This window comes from Mercenaria mercenaria, chromosome 15, assembly GCF_021730395.1.
Source record: "Mercenaria mercenaria strain notata chromosome 15, MADL_Memer_1, whole genome shotgun sequence".
NCBI lineage: Eukaryota > Metazoa > Mollusca > Bivalvia > Venerida > Veneridae > Mercenaria > Mercenaria mercenaria.
In genome coordinates, this window is record NC_069375.1 from 66076611 (window position 1) to 66096502 (window position 19892).

The 19892-nt window shown below is 32.8% G+C and overlaps 1 pseudogene; it reads right to left on the minus strand.

Moving 5' to 3' along the window:
* Positions 1-776: 776 nt before the first annotated feature.
* The window catches only part of LOC123527498 (gamma-aminobutyric acid type B receptor subunit 1-like), a 135904-nt pseudogene continuing 116788 nt past the window's right edge, over positions 777-19892 (minus strand).

Consider the following 19892-nt stretch of genomic DNA (forward strand, 5'->3'; position numbering starts at 1 on the left):
TGAAGTGATATAGAAGCCTGGTTATGATTTAATGGTTCGAAGTTGTTTTTCGTTACGTAACTTTAATCATATCGGTATCTCGAGTTTCTAGGTATCGAGTATTTTTCTTCGAGATAACTGAAATTCGACTTTTTTTGTACACGTGTTTTCGGGAAGGGACCTGAAAATGTCATCGAGATTGCCTTCATTTGAGATAGGCGTTCGAGGTAAAGAGTTTCAACTGTAAATCATTACTAGGGGTTATTACCCGAATGTTTATCAGAATTTGTCTTAGTATAAAAAAATGAGAGAACCTAATGAATAAATAATTCTGCTAGAGTTTGTTTATATCCATAAGTGCATTCGCAAGGTATCCGACCGAATTCCTAAACTGAACAATATCACCAAGAAGCAAATGTCAGTCATTAAGAATTAAAGGGTTAATGCACGAAATAATATTAAGTTACAAGAACATCCGTGCCATTGCATTTAAGCAACTGAAAACAACATCCGAGTTAATATAAGGCAAAGACATTATCTTTTGTACACATGTCTCAAAACAGTTTACGCTGTTTTGTAAATTTGAGTTCTCGACATCTTAGTATGTAAATACTTGTGACTTTTCAAAAATGGATTGAAGTCCTGAAATGAGCAAATTGCTTGATGGGATGGTGGTTTTATTGGAATTTTGAAATGTTTGCAACCACATATATATCAGAACGTACATTTGAAATGTTAAAATATTGACAAAAGAACAAATGAAGGGTTCGTTGTTTTGTTCAGTACACAATCGCATTTCATTCAATAAGCTTACCCTCCAAGGAAAACACCTTCTTGAGGTTTTCTATATCCTCAGGGGTTATATTTATTCCTAAAGCTGTAATTCTGTCGATTATGTCTAGTATTTGACAATTACCGATCTGTAGACATAGGTTCAGAAATTTTAAGAAATGACCGGTACAGGTCGACCGATCAAATAGAGTCATCTTTATCCCCGGACCTTCGTTTGGTTCACATATGCAGCAACCAACCAATCGGTAGCCATCTTTGCACTTAGGATAGCAGAGTGTACCGTTTAATTCATCGTTGTCGTGACATATTTGCCTTTGTGCCAGTGTTTGAACAATTCTAGGACCACCAAGCGGTTTACAAATGCAGCATCTAACAGCGTAGAATCCGCTTTTACATTTAGGATAGCACAGAGCCCCATACTTGTCTTCATTACTACGACATGTTTGCCTCTGGAACAATGTCAACTTAATACCGACATCAGTTTTTCTACATGTACAGCCATCATCATGATAGCCACTTCTGCTGTTTCCGCAACAACCCTTTTCTGTGCAACAGCATCCCTTTCTGTAAATATGAGCATCACTCCAACACCTAGTCCCGTCATCACGGAGTCCGGATGGGCACGAGGTTTTATCAGGCGTGCAGCCCGCTCCTTGGACATACAAATCTAACCAGCAACTTGTTCCGTCATCACGTTCACTGGAAGAACATGGGATGATATCTGCAGTACGCCCAACACCTCGGTCATAGAAGTCCTTCCAACAATTCATACCATCGTCCCGTAGACGGTCTGGACAGGCAGTTTTATTTGCAATCCTGATGTATGCATTACATCTAATTTCTTTAAAAACAAGAATAAAGACATATTGCTCTAACGAATCTATTCATTTTGATTTGATGAAGATGATATGTTGTAAAATTTGAAAGCTATAGGAAGAAAGAAAATGCAAAGAAATGTTTATTTTAAATTCTAAAATTCAAAAGTACAGTCCTTTTTTCATTTAGATTAGAAAATAAAAATAAAAATACACCGAAGAGTAAGTGAAAACACAGTGGAATACGGTGCACTTGGAAAAAATATTTAAAGGCCAACCACAGCCAGGTAAGCTTCTTTTCCCGCAACTACAGGCACACATAAACTTGTGAAAATATTTTTTTAAGATTCAGGTGTATTATAAGACGACAAGTGGATAATTTAGGCTCCTTCTGAATTAATGTGTCTTCATCTGCTAAATTATTATTATTATTATAAACAGATTTATATAGCGCCCTTTTCATGATCAGTTTCACGTTCAAAGGCGCTTTACATAGTTCAAAGTTCATAGTTATGTATTCAATCTGCTTTTAAACGTGTCATGTCGAGTTATTAGTTTCATTTTGTGTTCGTTTCGTGGCGTTGGTTTGCGTGCGTGTCAAAAAAGACACTTGCAAATCAACTTCTGGAGAGTTATAACGCTTGTGATACAGACATTAATACAATTGTTTACCGGGATTGTTTTTAAAAGAAGGTATTACCACACTGTCCTGTGCTGCAGCTACAACTGCGTTAGCTGTTAATAATACATCCCTCTACCTAAATCCAAAAATCCCTTACTATTTTATCAAGAAATGCTTGATTCTGCCAGGTTACACAGGTACACAGATTTGGTGGCATGTAATGAATAATACGTATACTCATATTATAAAGCACGTAGTTTTTATCGTACATAAATTCAAATTAATTATCTTAAACTGCTCAGAAATATTTTTAAAAGCATAAAAACAATAACAGATTGCTTATATCTAACAGGCGTAGATTTTCTTAATATTTATAAATTTGCACAATATATGCAGGGACATTGAAAATTAATGTGGCGATAGATATATATAATATTTGCTTGCACAATTACAAGAGCTGTTCATGCAATAAACTAAAGAACCTAAGATCCAAAACGCAACCAGGCTTACGCTATAGAAGGTTTTCAGTCTGCTTCTTTATTCTTTTTGTTCCCAGCGATAAAACATAGAACCAAAGCGATAACACATACTAAAAATTAGAAAAATAACAAATACCTTTCTGAACAAAGAATATGCCGTAATCGTGCGTGAATGTGTTTGGTAAATTCAGTTATAATTATCAGTAATCGAATAATTTTTTCACTTGCACCATCAAGTTCAGTGACACGTGCCTCGAGGGTGAAAAAACCTGCTTTTCTAAAGAGGATTAAAACTGGGATTTATCGGTGCCAATAAAGGCATTATTCCTGTCTACGAAATTCTACTGTTGTTCGTATACATGCTTTTCTCCTGACTACAGATAAAGTGTATTTTTGATAAGACTATTGAAATATGTGACTTTAAACACCATATTACAATCATACAATACAATTCAATTAAGGAGCAATTCACTATTTTTAATGCCGTTTCAACCATGACCCTAATGAGCTATCTGAACGAAAGTTTGTCTAGTAGTAAAATGTGCTATTTAAATGCTTTCGACTTACAGGCCGTACTGGTGTCTTTAACAAAATATTTACATTAGCCTTATTCTTTCCCATTGAAAATTATGACGTTCTAAAGAAAAGCAAAAGGAAAGGCGCGGAAGCTACGTCATCGCTGCTTAGTTATATCCGGTCGCTGTTTTGATAACGTTCGCGTATAGTCAGGGAGAAATTTTCTTAGATGAGGTCGCAGTTATCCCGTCTGGTGAACGGAATGGCCGGAAGCTGATTTTAATGTTAAATTTAAAATGCCACAAAATATTTGCAATTTATAATTATATTAATTTGTGTATAAATGGAAAGGAAATGTAATGTAAAAGTAACGAAAAAGATCATTTTATTTCTCAGTTGAAATCTGTCATGGCAATTTCAATGAATGAAGTGACAGATTAAACAAATGAAACATTTAAAGGGACAGATCGTACGACAACAGAGAAAAAAGAAAATGTTTAGATATCAGGAAATCATTGCTATATTTCTTAAGATAGCTTTGAAACTTAGTGTCTGACAGATTACATGGTATAGAAACATATGAGATTTAAGTGGAGTTTCCTATTTTTGTCTATTCAAAATTGAAAAGAACGTCTCAAGGGGTATCGAACGTAAACTGACGTGATTATTAAGCTTTGTACTCACGCTGAAGCTGTGAGTACATTAATTATTCTCTAATCTATATTAATCCTGAACTGAACCAATACAACTGAATCAACTACTTGTAAAAACAAAGACAGAATTTAGGAATAAGGCTTGTATTTGGAAGCAAATATTTATAAATTCTCGCCGTGTAAATGCAGCATTTCATATTTGTTGTCCTAAGGTAGTGGTTTGGGATTACGATTTCGCTTGTGCGGCTTCGGAAAACTGAAAGAGAATTGAGACAAAGTACAAATCGCGAATATATTTTACTGGAAATTTCGAGTTTCTTGTCAGCTCGACAACCTGTACAGGAAGAAAGGTAAGTTATTACCTATCCTGAACTGCTACTCATGGCAAGTAAACCTGAAAATAAGGGTTATTATGTAAGTTATTATGCAACCGCTGGGCGGCTGGAGGGATGTATAGTTTTGCTGTCGAAGACTAAGTATCGAGTGGTAATAAACCGCGCAAACACTCCTTAAATATCCCTTAAAACAATACCGCATGAAAAACACTGATGAATATCCTCCAAAATGTACCGCTAACGTTGACCAAAACTAGCAAAACCTGTTAATATCGAAACGCAAATAATTACATTTACTCACGCTGAAGCTGTGAGTAAATTAATTATTCTCTAATCTCTATTAACCCTGAACTGAACCAGTAATACTGAATCAACCACTAGTGAATACAAAGACAGAAATTAGGAATAAGGCTTGTATTTGGCAGCAAATATCGAGTAAACAAAGAGAGTTAAATAAGAATGTTTGAATATATATATACGTTCGTAGACATTTGTTCTATCATAAAAGAATCCATTGATTAAAAAGTAACGGAATAGAAACCTTTAATAGCAGATAAAATATTTAAAATGATACTCACAACGTTAGTATAATTATCGAGAGTTTATGAAGGGACCGTCATCCTCATCGCCTATACCGAACCACTGTGTCTTGATGTGACAATTCCACTACTAGTATGGTCGCACACTAAAATTCAGTTGGATACATATATACTTTAATCTATCCTGAAAGCAGTTACAGACAAAGCCAATCTGAATAGATATATTCAAAGAACAACCAACGGTTTAACTGTCAATTGTAAAGTTTCGACAGATTAACATTATATATGGGTAGCTTATCTAAGGTAATACTAATACTAGAGCCCTATCGTCCGTAAGTAATTTTGTAAATGGGCATGGTCTGATTCGAACCCGCTACCCTCGATACGTAGGAGGTTACGGTGATTAGAAATCATGAACTCTAAGAAGTCAACGACAGGAACAATCTAAATGTAGGAGCATTTAACTGATATCTTTTACTATCGACACAATTTTACAAAATGAAATTCAGATATTAACAAAAGGACCGGCTAATAAGAAGATCGAAATATAAGTATACTTATCCTGTCCTTGACTTCTTAGAGTCTTAAAGCGCTTAAACCTTAAATGCGTTTATACATATTTTTTTTTTGTTTCAAATAATACAATAGTCAGAATATGGAATTTACGCGCTGTCAGAACCTTAAAGAACATGTCCTTATCAATATATCATCTCACACATAAGTCGTTTTATTTTTGTCTTGCATTTAAATAAATTTGAATAAATATTTCTCGCCTCCTGCTTTCTGATAGTGACGTATTATGCACAGACGTCTTTCTTCATGTTGTAATTCAGACGGTAACCCAAAATATCTTTTAGTTAACAAATCTGATTTTCTTTTCAATCAATATCTTTAATTTGCATTACTTCTATAAGTTGATCTACTTTAATAGTTTAATGTCATTATTTAGACACAAGGGTATAGACTCAACAATTGGCATTCATCTTTAAGAAATATTGAACAATTTATGTTTCACTGCATTTGCATAAAGAAGTTAAACAGCACGTTTGTAACATTTGCATCCTAATTTGTAAAATAAATCTCCCGTCTACAACACAGCAGTTTGATATTAAATTCTGTTTATCAATTTTTACACACACCAACTAATTTGAGTTAGACAGAGGTTTTATATTTTTTATATTTCTGTCAGATTACAGGATAAAGGGAAAAAATTGACCCGAGACTCTTGTTTATTTTTCTTATAGCTTTCCAACATTTTCCTGCCGTTGAACGATGCCAAATATCGCTACAATTCAAACTATAATGCCTTCGCTTATAATGTCTTATGATGTGGCTGCAACATTTTTTGTTATGACCATAAAATATGCCTATTCCATTTTAAATGTTATTTTCGATAAAATCAATGTTTACTGATGTAGTTTTCAAAGCTTTGAATACTAAAAGATATAGTTCAAAATATTAACGAATCCATTGTTTATGATTGCCTCTCTTTATTGCTTTAACTGCAGTATTGAAAGTTGTGATTTTCTATTCAGGTTAATATGCATTTCATCTAAATGGACAGTTGTTTTATCTTAAAGAAAACTTAAAAGACTTATGGAAAAACACACTCATATTTTATATTACAACATTATGCATATGCTTATTTTGGTTGTGTATGCTTTACAGTAATAGTTATATTGGTCCTTGATAAACTAAATATATTTTTTGGAACATGCTTGTCTTAAAGGAAACGCTAAATGTTTTCATTTTATGTGTGAAGTGCTAAGTTATGACATAAATTGAATAGTTGAAATGCTTGTTTTTCGCGGACATCCTAGCGGCCTTGTTGATTACTTTTAAATAAATCAACGCATTATTAAAAAGAATATTACAGAGCTTTTTTTCAGCGGCCAACTTTATTTATTATTCATGAACTAAACATTCAATGCAAAATTTCCATGGACTTAACAATGACTAATCATGAACTCCAAATAGGTGTGATTATTAATTTGAATATCATCCGACCTGGTGTTATGTATTTCTAAAACCCTTTAAAAAGCGTATTAGAAAGTTGATCAGGCGATTGAGACCCTTAAAAACACCCAACTTGATACTAATGAGTCCTGCAATTAAAAAAAAAAAAAACAAAAATAAAAAAACAGACAAAGAACATGCGACGTTGCAGTTGAAGATTCTTGATACTAACTGTCTCGTTTGGTAAATATCTCAAAATTTTATTTTCGGTATAATGAAGTAAATAACATAGGTCAGCGAGGGTGATATGGAATAGCCAACCTCCAAAAATAATAACACTCACAGCTAGCGTCTCGGATGTTATTACTTTTCCCAGGTTGACAATATCCCATATTACCATCGTTAGTCTGTGTTGCTCGTATAATCATGATAAGACACATTCTAGGTAGAAATCTTTCTTCATGATTCTACAAAAGGAGATATATTATTGCTTCGCTGTGTTTTGCTGTTCTACGCCTTACCAGCCAGCATTCTATACCGGCCCGATATCAAAGCGACGTCGTTGTCTATAACGGCTCGATATCGGCTTCAATATCGGCTGCAAATAGGAATGATGTCGGCCCGACGTCGGCAGACGATATCGGGCCAAGATCATAATGACAACGTTTTGACATTGGTAAACGATAATTGGCCAACATCAAAATGATATCGGCCCGATATTGGCAGATCATATCGTTGCCGCGAAATAGTGTGACACGCAGTGCTTCATCAAAGTGTTCTTCAAATATACACTTTATAAATTCTCAGAGTAATTTACTTGAGAACAGATGTGTCTCGCATCATGTGTATGATGGTTATTTGATTTTATTGATATAATATTTTTCACAACTATATACTACATGTTTTATACAGCTACGTAAGTTTTCTGTATATTCTTAACACTATTAAAATTGTTCAATTAGAATTTTAAACATATTTATATTTTCATTTTTTTGTAAATATAAATATTTTTACAGCGGCATTTTACATAAAATAAAAATGCATCTTAATTATAACCTCCATTTATTACATATAAAATTTTGATAAATACCGTCTACAAATTTTGTTTGGAACCTAGTTTCATTAATTCTGGCATACATCATATTTGCTTAATAAATTACACATTAACGCTTATATTACTTTTCACGTTAATCAATAATATTTTGAAAAATATAGCTATTAGAGAATCCAATATCGGCCCGATGTAAATCCGACTTACGGAATAGTTACACTGATTAATGTCGATCTACCGATTTCAGTATTTTGCGGCAGTTCAACGGTCCGATCTCGGCGATATATGATCATTTTGTGTCGAATCGCCGTAAAACCTAACTCACTCACTCACAACGACCCGACGTCGGCCCTACATCGGCACATTTTGCCGACATTCCGCCATTATACCTATATCGGGCCGATATAGTCATGCTGGCTGGTTTAGTCCCTGTCGCTTTTGGTATACATTGTTTGTATCTCTTTAGACCTTTTGAAGGAACTTGTTTATAATTTGATTTACGTTTAGTAATTCATCGATTATTTTGAGTGTATTAACAGCCATTATTTTGAATACTTTGACCTCATCTATGCAGCACTGCGGACATAACGCTAATAGCTTCCAAGATTTACACCTGCCTTATGCATAAAGTTTAGAATGTTCTTTGATTTCCTAAACCAAACAAAACAGTTGTAAACATTGATCTCTTATTTTGGGCAAAACATAAAATTTAATCAAAATAAAATTGTTTACACAAATTGATTTAATGGACACATTAGTGTCTAACGGAATAGACTGTTATTTACGCCCTAATGAAAATGCAGATAAATGCAGATAAATGGAAATGAATTTGATAAGTAAAGCCTCAAAGTGGATTTATTGTCCTTAATAACGTCTGAGGCGCAAAAAAGAAATTGAAAATATCGCTTCCGGCTCAGCTCAATTTATTACATAACATGACTGTTAAGGGAAGAAATAGTGAAAGGAAAAGAATATGAAATGTAAAATTAGCATGTTTAACCTAGCTCATAATTCATCTGATATGAAAAATCCTTGTTGATGCTTTTATTTCGAAATTACAGAGTGATTTAGAGAAAAGGAAACTATTTACAGTGCAAGTCATTATTGGCATTAAGTGTAAATCAACTTTGTAGCGGATAACAGTGTTTTTCACGCAAAGGAATGTATTCATATTTAAGGCGAATTTTAAGGCTATTGAAAACATATGTTTTAGACTAAGAAATAAAATAAGAGCAACATAAATGATACCATCAAATAAATTAATGAACATCGGATACAAACTCTTCAACATTAGTTATCAATATCCAATTGCAGGATCCGCATTTGGCAATGCTCAACTACAATTACATACACTAAATGTTGTTTTCCTGATCTTAAAGTGCAATTTCTCAGCGTGCTATTATTTTTGTATTTTTCAATAATCAAGCAACATTATTGTATATATTTACTCTTCCTTATTTCCGATGTTTTGTATGAATGTGGTTCAATTTGACTTCTTTATGAACTTCTGCCTGAACACTTTTGTATGATAATCAAAACACCAATTTTTTATACGTCCGAAGGGATGTATTATGTTATACCCCCGGTGTCCGTCCGTCCGTCCGTTAGCAATTTCGTGTCCGCTCTGTAACTCTTGAACCCCTTGAAGGATTTCAAAGAAACTTGACACAAATGTTCACCACACTGAAACTATGTGCAGAGCGCATGTTTTGGATGTCTTGCTTCAAGGTCAAGGTCACACTTCGGGTCCAAAGATCATATGAGTGTGTTTTGTGTCCGCTCTGTAACTCTTGAACTGCTTGAAGGATTTCGAAGAAGCTTTGCTCAAATGTTCGCCACACTCACACGACTTGCAGAGCGCTTGTTTCGGATGACCAGCTTTAAGGTCAAGGTCACACTTAGGAGTGAAATGACATATATGACTTTGCTGTGTCCGCTCTGTAACTATTGAACTGCTTGAAGGATTGCAAAGAAATTTGGCCCAAATGTTCACCACACTAAGGCGACGTGCAGAGCGCATGTTTTGGATGACTTGCTTCAAGGTCAAGGTCACACTTAGGGGTCAAATGTCATATATGACTTTGCTTTCTGTATACTGCTCTGCATTGCTCTTGTTTTTATTTGGCAGATCCCTTTTTTGTTTTCTTACAATATTTTTTTATGAATTACTTCCCTTTTTTGTTACTATAAATAGCTTTTTAATTTTTTTTTATTATTGGCTTTAGGGAAAAACCGAAACCGCTTTTCTGTGACACAACATGAATGGTACGTCCAAAATTAAGATGTATTCCGGCATTACTTTACCTGGTAATATATTTTTTTGGAATTTCTTCCCTTTGTTCTTCCTGTCCTTTGGGCTTCAACAGTCAAATTCTTTAAATTTTGCTTCCATCCTCTGATGTAACCCTTCGGGCGTATATTGCTCAGCTTGTCGGCGTTCCTGTTATGTAATATATTTGCATGTATTGTTTGTTATTACAAAATATTGATAATATTTCTATATACGCTATAAAGACTTTATAAACAAAATATTATAATGAAACAGGTCATAAGACGAATGATAGCCATAGTAATGGCTTGAAAGTAAAGAGTTTTGAGCAGAAACATTAATATGGAAGGCCGGTGAACGATGCTAACTACCAAATGCTTAACGACAATTATTAATGTAAGTTTCATATTGCTAAATGCCAAATACTAAATGCTTAATGCTATATATACCAAATTCTATATGCAAAATAGCTTATGCATTTTGTGCCAAATGATAAAATGCTAATTGTCATTTTTTAACTTGATATGCTAATGATCTGTATATCTAAGACATATGAATGTATCTCTTAATAACTTGAACAAATATAACGCTTCAACAATCTGATTTGAAGCAATAACATGTTCTACCGACGATGTGAATTTGGGATCTAAACAGCTTACTGAAAAACGTTTAGAAAAAAAAGTTCTTAATACAAACAAAGTTATGGAAAAAATGACAATGATTATTTCAGAGATGCTTTCATATACTGATATGTTCAGGTGTTTGGAATTCACACTATGCAATATGCATTCTAAATTTATTGATTCGCATTTCACAATTAACAGTTAGCATTTATTATTTGATAATTAGCATTTTAAGTCAATATTTAAAAATAAGCATTTTGCAAAAAGCATTTTGCACTAATTATTTGGCAGTTAGCATTTGGCAATTAGAATGGCGCACAGACCTTCCATGAGACTTTTTTTCAACTTTACACCAGTCATGAAGCAGAACTTTTCATCACAGAAAAGGAGAAATTTTGAAAATAGAGGATATCATTTTTTTATATGTCTAAAATGTTCAAGTTTATGGGGCCTAATTATTATGAGATTTTAAGAAGATCAAGGCAATGAATTAGATGGTTATTTATAGTCAATAGTTTTAAGTTTAGTAAAACATTATACTAGGAATATTTCTGTTCGTTTGTATCATTACATTTTGACTTAACCTGAGTATTAACCAAAAGGTTAATTACAAACATTCATCTTTTAAAAATCCAAGGTAACAAGGTATTCCATAATTTAATGCTGCTAGGCATGATACTGTTCTAATAAGTACAGTGACAAGCGGACATGTTACTGGATACAACCGTACCAGCTACACTTACTTGCACATTATAACTATTAAACTATTATTTATAACTATAAGAAGACTTTATAAAAGTTTTAAAGCAATCTAATTAAAAAGAAGCAATATCTCTAACACCTTCTAAACATCGACGGCTTGGAGGATTTTTGTTATACAATATTGAATCGACTTCATTACCAAAGGACCAGAATGAATGCCACGAATTGCATGTATGTGGCAACATCTTATTGTCACCAAAAGGCACATATAGATTGCTTTTGAAAAGCTTATACCAAAACTGTAGCAAGATCGATCAAAATGACACAATCAAACACAACAAACATGTTAAACTTGAAATGGTATGAACTAAGAGTACAGGCAGTTATAAGGCTTAAAGATTAAGCCTTCAAGAAAGTCGAGACTGGTTTTAATTGTTGATAATAAGGTAGGATTCATCGTCAAGAAATTTTAGATTAATTAAATATCTTTCTGCTAACTTTTTTTTTTTACGATTAAGTATGAATAATAAGTACAGCGATTAAGGATTGAATGGTCAAATATGGTAATTGCCAAACAGAAAGTATTCCATTATGATGTAAAAAGTATTTCTGCCGTACAAAGCATTTGTTTTTAAATAGAAACAGTAGTTTCATTAATATTTGAACAAAATGATATATATTTCTTTTGTAAATAAAGTATGTATTGAATAAACATGCAATATAACAGACGCATACGTATACATCCCGCATGATAACTCGAACGATAGCGTGTTTGATAATTATGATTTTTCTCCACTAAAACGTTTCAATACAGAAAATATTTTTGTATAACATTACAGTATGCACTTAACTTCTATTACTGAAAATCTTTTTGAGTTAAACGATGAATGAGAACCATAACAATCAAACAAAAATATAAACAAGCTGTCGTTTAAATTATCGTGCGGGATTAGTATCGTACCGTATAATGGCGTTTTAAAATGCACATAAACAAAAGAATTATATTACAACTTTCCCGATAAAAATCTTCTGTTGACAAACGATAAACTCGAAGACAGTGTTACTTCCCCTTATCGAGTATAAATTTGGCTCAAGGTCAGGCGAGTTATTTACCTCTATTAATTTTGAATTGTAATTTACAAAGTGGTTTAAACATTAAATGTTATGCTAGTAAACGAGCAAAAAGTTAAAACATAAATTAATGCAGGAACACTGAATTTACTTTTGCTGTGGTTTATGACACGCGTCTGCTAAAATGTAAAGTTAACAATGAAATTGACATTATTTTGAACACAGTTAAGGAATTTGACGAAACATTTTCAATGTTTATGACGGGGAGTCTATATTGTATATGTGATGTGTATTGCAAAGGGGAATTACTGAGATAAGCCAAAGCAGATATGCCCAAAACATTTGTGTATTCCATACATGTGAAAGCAGATATTATTGCAAAATATCTGACACCATACAATGCATGATATCGTTTATTGAAAGAAATCCAAATGCGGGGTTTTAAACGCGCGAAAAACACTTCATTTAAGTAAGTGAATAAAGATAAAGTTAAGGATGGCTTCGTTTCATTGAAGAAAGGCAGTCTTCATATGAACTACAGTAAGTTACCACTAGTATGAATGTATTGCATACTCGTACATGCATTAAAGCGTTTTAAACGTTAACAATTGATTTTTTGTGCTTATTAACAGCCCAAAATACAATTTGTTTTTAAAATGCAGTAGAAGTACAATAATTCTTAAACCCCCACCAAGAAATGACATTGACATTGTGTTGTTTGAACAAAATGATAGCAGAATTCAACATCTACTTGGAAAAACTCAAATATAAATTTACTCAGTGTTACATATTTCAGCGTAACAATGTATGACTTGACATGCCTGATAGTAATAAATCATGTGCAATGCTTTGACTAAAACGACAAAGTTATAACAAAGCAAAACCACCAACACACACACTCGCACAAAGCAGACACACTAGGACAAAACGAACAAATAAAAGAACATAGTGGGGCATCGCTCTGGAACGGTCAGTGGCAAAACCACCACTGGGGAGCTTAAACCGGTTTATGGTGCGCATCCAACTTCACGCTTACCCACACCATGTTCCAAAGACACGGGACAGTGTAAATAAAAGTAATTCCCGCCAGGTGAATCTCTAACTCACGTAGTGGAAACGAAAAGGCATAGCATGTAAAACACAAAAATATTACTGTATAATTAATATATTAAATGAAAACTTTAAGAACAAAAAACGTATGTACTCAATGCCTTTGCAGAAGACAAAGCATCAAGAGAAACCCTTTTCATCATAGAATTTGGAGTATACTTTAGATTTATATTAATTACTCTATTGATGATTTGAATCTCAGTTTGCCTCTACAGCCAATAACTTAAAGGACAATGATCCAAGTCCACAGTTGCCTTGGAAATAAACCAAAAGTACTGCATATATTGATGGGTAAATGACTGAAATCAGTTAAAAATTGCGTATGTATATCAAAGTAGTTGTAGTATTTAATGGCAATTTACACCAATCCTCAGTTCAACAAAAATCTTATATTTAGAAGTCTGGAGTATAATTTCAACTTTCCTTTTAATATAAGCATTTGAATTACTGTTTCGTATGTATAATATCACATAATATGTATGCATAATTCTGCTATTTGTTGATAAAGTAAACATCAGGCATGACGCGTTCAATGAGGTCAACACTTGGAATGGCGAAATTTCAATTGGCAAATATATGATTGAAGAACTAATAAGTATGTAATTTCAACTTCCTGAAATGCTTCCTGACGTTAATAAAATTATTTCCAAAGTGGTTAGGCATCAATATCCTAATATGTTACATTGAAAGGGGTGACGTAGGCAATAGGAAACATAGTTCACTTTCACAATTAGTGTTTTATCAATTATATAAAAGAGAAATATCAGGTTTTTGATAGCTCTTTTACGCCTCCTAAATGATTATATGAGTGCATTAAACCTGACGTCTACTCAGGAAATTGGATTATATGTAATACATTTGAGGATTGATTAATGCATCGGTCGATGGGATACAAGTTAATTAGACCAAATAGGATTGCTAAAAGTAATAAGAACTCACTAGAAAGGAAAGCTTTAGTTAATGGCATCTGTAGATCCATTAAACAAATCGATAGTATTACATTAACTTTTTTAACGATGTGGCCATAAGACGGACGTAATCAAATTTGCGCAGAAGTCATAGTAAAGCGTTCTCGATTCAAGATTTGTAGATTTTGTGATTTTTCTCAATTTCCAGGTCTTACTTTAAGTTCGATAAAGCTTTAAATTGTATGTTAAAACAGATGATAAAGCTTTCCAAACAGATGTAATGCATAATCACGTGGTCAGAAACACGCTATTTTTAATGCTGCACAGGATCTTTTACAGCCAATAGTAAAAACGGGAATGAATTCAGTAAAACTTGCAGTTGTGTTTATCAATATTCAAACCTTTTACAAATATCAGAGAAACAATATAAAAATTTTAACAACTTTGGATTTCTTTTTTCAAAGTTATTACAGTAACAGCAGCCTCTTCTACATCAAAAGTTTTGCAAACAATAGGATCCCAGAAACATATATTTTGTAACACAGTTATCGGCCTTTGAAGAAAAGAATGACAGGCAAAACCAAACACGTTGTAAAATCCATTGTTTGATCAATGCACCGGTTGATGAAGTCAAGTTAATCATATAAATATGATACTAGGACGATAACAATGAAATATGTATGCAGTTAAATAATACACTTCCAAGTTCGTGTTCACTATGTTTACATATGTCTTGTTTTAAGTTCCCTCTTTAAAGTTTTCGTTTTAACTTTAGATGAGCTAGTCAATTGGAACAACATTTGAAGAAGTGGCAAAAGAAGTGTGTCGAGAAAAAACGATAACCAGAGAAGTCTTTATCATCTTTGAACTACATTTCACGAAAACATTTTGCTTAAAAGACCTGAACTGCACCAGTTTCTGGACCAGTTATAACTTAGTTTATTTCCTACAGCACAAAGATGTTATTGTTTTGGAAATTCAAATAAATAACTCAGACGTCTAATTTAGATATTGTCTAAAACAGTTTTCTAATCTAGGGGACAAACTCTAAGTGAGTTAACAGTCGGTCGTAGTTCTTATCTTATAAAATAATATATTTCTTAACCCTTGCAGGGGTGCTTGCCAAAAAGTTACTGACTGAATGGCGAACGGATGTGCAGGCTGATCATGATCTACACTAGTCGCAAAGTCAGAATCAGTCGTGTCCAACATGATAAGGGTTAATACAAATTTGCGATTTAAGCCGTTTCTATACATCTGACATATTAAGGACAAACTATCAAATAATGTAATTATCGTTTTATTATGCCATTGTGGGCAATATTCTTCACCTAAATCGTCAAGTAATTTAGCTCTCGTATGAACAAGCAAACTTTTTTTTTCAAGAAAATAAAATTTATACCACGCTTTCTTAAATGTATAACATACACGCTATCAAAATGTTTTAGTAATTAATTAGTTAAGAGTTTCAGGAACTCAAGATCGACTTTTTAAATCATTGAACGTAGCCAGTCAAAATTATTTTCAAAATCTTTGTATCACTAAACAAAAAATATATTTTGCATTTTTCTTCTGTTTTGGCATGACAACACTGACACTTAAATCCAATAAACATTTCACACTTTTTTATTACATTGACCAGTGGGAAAATTAATCATCGTGTTCATTCAATTTATAATCTATAAACAGTTTAGGGGATCTTTACCAAATACAAAAGCATATCAATAGACTATATGGGAGATTTTATTGAATTAATCGACATAATATTGGTTAATTGAAGAATTACTTTCAAAAACAAATGCTGCCTGTCTGGCAAAATATTTCGTGAAGAAAAACATTTCGTTTAATATACGCAACGTAAATGTTAATTCATATTCTGTTAAAAAATGAGAGATAGTTTTTGGGATGGATCTAGACTGAAATATAAAATTATAATAAATCCTTAACCTCTCCCCCCCCCCCACCTCCCATAAAAAACAAAAAACAAAACAAAAACAAAACAAAACAGAACATCAACGATAGATAAGAAAACGAACAACATCAACATGAACGTACTAAGTAAAAGAGGCATCCCGCGTGACTGCGCAAACTTTGTGGAAGATGTTTCAAATTTAAGCGCCGATGTTGTTAAGGAATCATTAAACTAATAGCAGATCTCAACGAACCAATTACGACAATACTGTACATTTATACTATAATATCACCTACAGGAATTATTGTTTTTTGAGCCATCACATGGAGGGAAAATTGATAAGATAAATATTAGCTCATCAATATACAAAATATATCTGAACGTATAAAAGTCTTCTCGACTGCTCTTGTCGCATTTTTAATATCAGTTTTTATTAACACTGGCCGGCGGAGAGCATAGCACTCATTCTATCTGAAATCAATGCACAGTGTTCAAAACTATTTTCAAAGTAATGAATTCCTTTGTGGTTCATAAACAAATATGTCCATAACAGCTTCTTATCTGGAAAATCTACAGACCGGCCGTAGCTTGTGGCAATCGACGTAAGAGTTATGTATACTGGCCAGTGGAAAATAGAACATAAAACACAATTACTACAGATATAATATAGCAGTAGTGAGTGTCACATACTACACATAAAAATGACAAAACATGCACTGTCAGAGACAATAACGCTTCTTACTGTAGTCTAAGATATTCTAATTACTCTCAGATGTTGTCCTGTCGTGTATCATATCAAACGGCAGCAGAATCAATAAATTTGTTTTCGTACTTGACATCAGCAGTTTTCACCTTTGCAAAAATTCTAGCATTTCTGAGACAATTTTCCCGATCATTTTAGGACCAACACTATATTTTAGTTGAACAAACGTAAACTTAATTGAACAACTGATTCATGATAATTATGCTGTCTTTAAAATATACATTTTGTTTTTTAAATTACTGTGCTTCAACATGTTTAAATGGAAATGAATGCTTCAAATTCTAAACTTTTCATTTCTTTGTGTGACTAGATTCCATACGAAGCAATGCAAACAGCCTCATGAAAAAAAGAAAAATGCCATTCAGGCTCCAAACTGCCTTATAACTGAGTTCTGCTGCGTCTGTTATGATGGCCAACACTACGCATGAGCTTTGTCCGTCACGCCGCAAAGTATTAGATATTTTTCTTTCACTGCAGCAATAGTGTCATATTATCAAAATGTTTTCCTCTTCTTTATAAAGTACAGTTATCCTGAAGAGTCAATTTGATGGAGGCTGAAAAAGTAAAAACAATATGTTACGAGTTACTAAATCAAACAATATTAGAGATTATTTCCAATCTCATTTTTATATCTATAAAGAGATCAAATAACTAGACGAAAATAATTTATCGCAGGTTTGGGAGAACTTACAACAAACATATAAAAACAAATGGATATTAAAAGCGTCAACCAAGCTGAGAGATATAGTTAATGATGATAAACGTTGCCGAGAATGTATCTGAACGGGGAAACGCGGTTGATACTGGAAACATCATGGATTCACTATAAGTCTGATGGTCTATAGACAAGCGCCTTCTTAAAATTGGAATCTTTCACTTTCTTTTAACAGTGTATACTTGCATGCAGGAAAACCTTTAATTTCCGAATCTGTTTTTGCAATGACACCTCTGTGTTCACAGTTGAAGAGAGTCATTGTGTAACAACCATATAACGTTTTAATAAAGATGTCATATTAGATGATAATGATACTCGAAATGCTTAAATAGCTTCAGAATTGAATTAACACATAAACGATAGACCTACTAACTTAAAAGTATTCATGAATGTATCTAAATGATACAAAATCCCTATTCAGTTTCTGTCAGACTCAAAATCTGAACAAGACTTGTCTCTTTGAGTCTGTTTTAAACGATGTTTTTCACGATATTGTTATAATATTGCTCAGTTTCTTTCATCTTACTGAAACAAATAAAAAAAAGTAGATAAACATTCAATAAAACTGAAAAAGTATCACTAATTGAAACAAATTTGATATAATGATATTGAGGTACGGAATATCCTATCCTAAACAAACGCTTTTGCAATTCATAATAACTTCTGATCCAATTTACGATTTGTCAGATACATTTGTATTCCATTGTGCAATACATTTTCAACATTTTAAGTATAAATACTTGTTGCAAAAATACTGGTTATCTAGATGTAATTTTTCAAAGCATTTTAGAAACGCTCATTTTCTATTCGATACTTATTACATTTGCCTTTCAGGATGGTCTAATTAAGTTATATCTGATCGATCAGTGCATCCATCATTCAGTGGACTTATTACATATAATCCAATTTTCGGTATAGACGTCAAGCTTGATTATTCAAATTTTCCAGAAGACATAACTTGTTTAAGAAAAAATATATGTCATTCTGTGTCCTTATTGAAATACAGCTACCGTTTTGCGAAAAACTGTCCATTTTCATGCCACTATTCAACATAACCGAGACTGACAGATTTGTGGTTATGATACATTTTTAAACAATTTCCGTATTTAGTCCGTAAATAACCTCCTTTGCCAAATAAATGAAACCTATAATTGTTACACCCATTTGTTAACGAAATCCTGATTTTAATTTAATTGTCTTCATCTAGAGTCACTGACCTGTAACTATAATCCATGTCTAAATACTTGGTGTAGTACATATTCTTCGGCTGAGTACTTTCATTCTTAGCCAGATCAATAATATTTTATGTCAAAATCTAGCGAAAAGTTGTCTGACACAAGTGGTATGACACAAGAGTAAAATAATTAAAGGCTGCAAATTTTGTAGCGGATCAGGTTTATCCGGTATTTTAAGGATTGTTTTTACTGTTTTCATGCATGTGTAAAAGTTGCCGTCATTCCAAGAGAGACTTTGTTCAATGTGTGCGATATTCAGCAGCAATTAGATACCACATAAGGATATGTTACATATTTGCAAGACATTTTCTCATGCATATCCGCAGGGTTCTTTTTGCCACTTTTGCTTTTACTTTTATATGCTTTACAAAAAAGGAAACCTTCTTAAACTGTTATATTTACTAACATGTTTGAAAATTTGATATATCATATGTAACTATGGTAAATATTTTGTGTAAATATGTGTGATAAGATTTTGTTTGCCATGGCAAAGACAATACGAATTCTGCCATTGCAAGAAATTTACCATTTTTTCCAAATGCTCTAAAAACATGTTTTATCTGTTTTTGAACAAATGTATGGGTAGAATCATAACTTTTTTATCTTTATATCATCTTTTAAATATTTTGACTTGGCAGTATGGTCTTGCACAGTATTAACATCATTATTTTTAAAGAAATTCAATTTTACCATTCCCTGCTCCCAAAAACTTATTAAAGAACGAATGATAAAAACAATAAAATTAACAAATTATTAACAGTGATAGCCGCTAAAACGTACGATTGATTAAGTATTTGTCATATAACAAGCATTGTATGACTTTCAGATATTCAGCTGTAGACAAGAT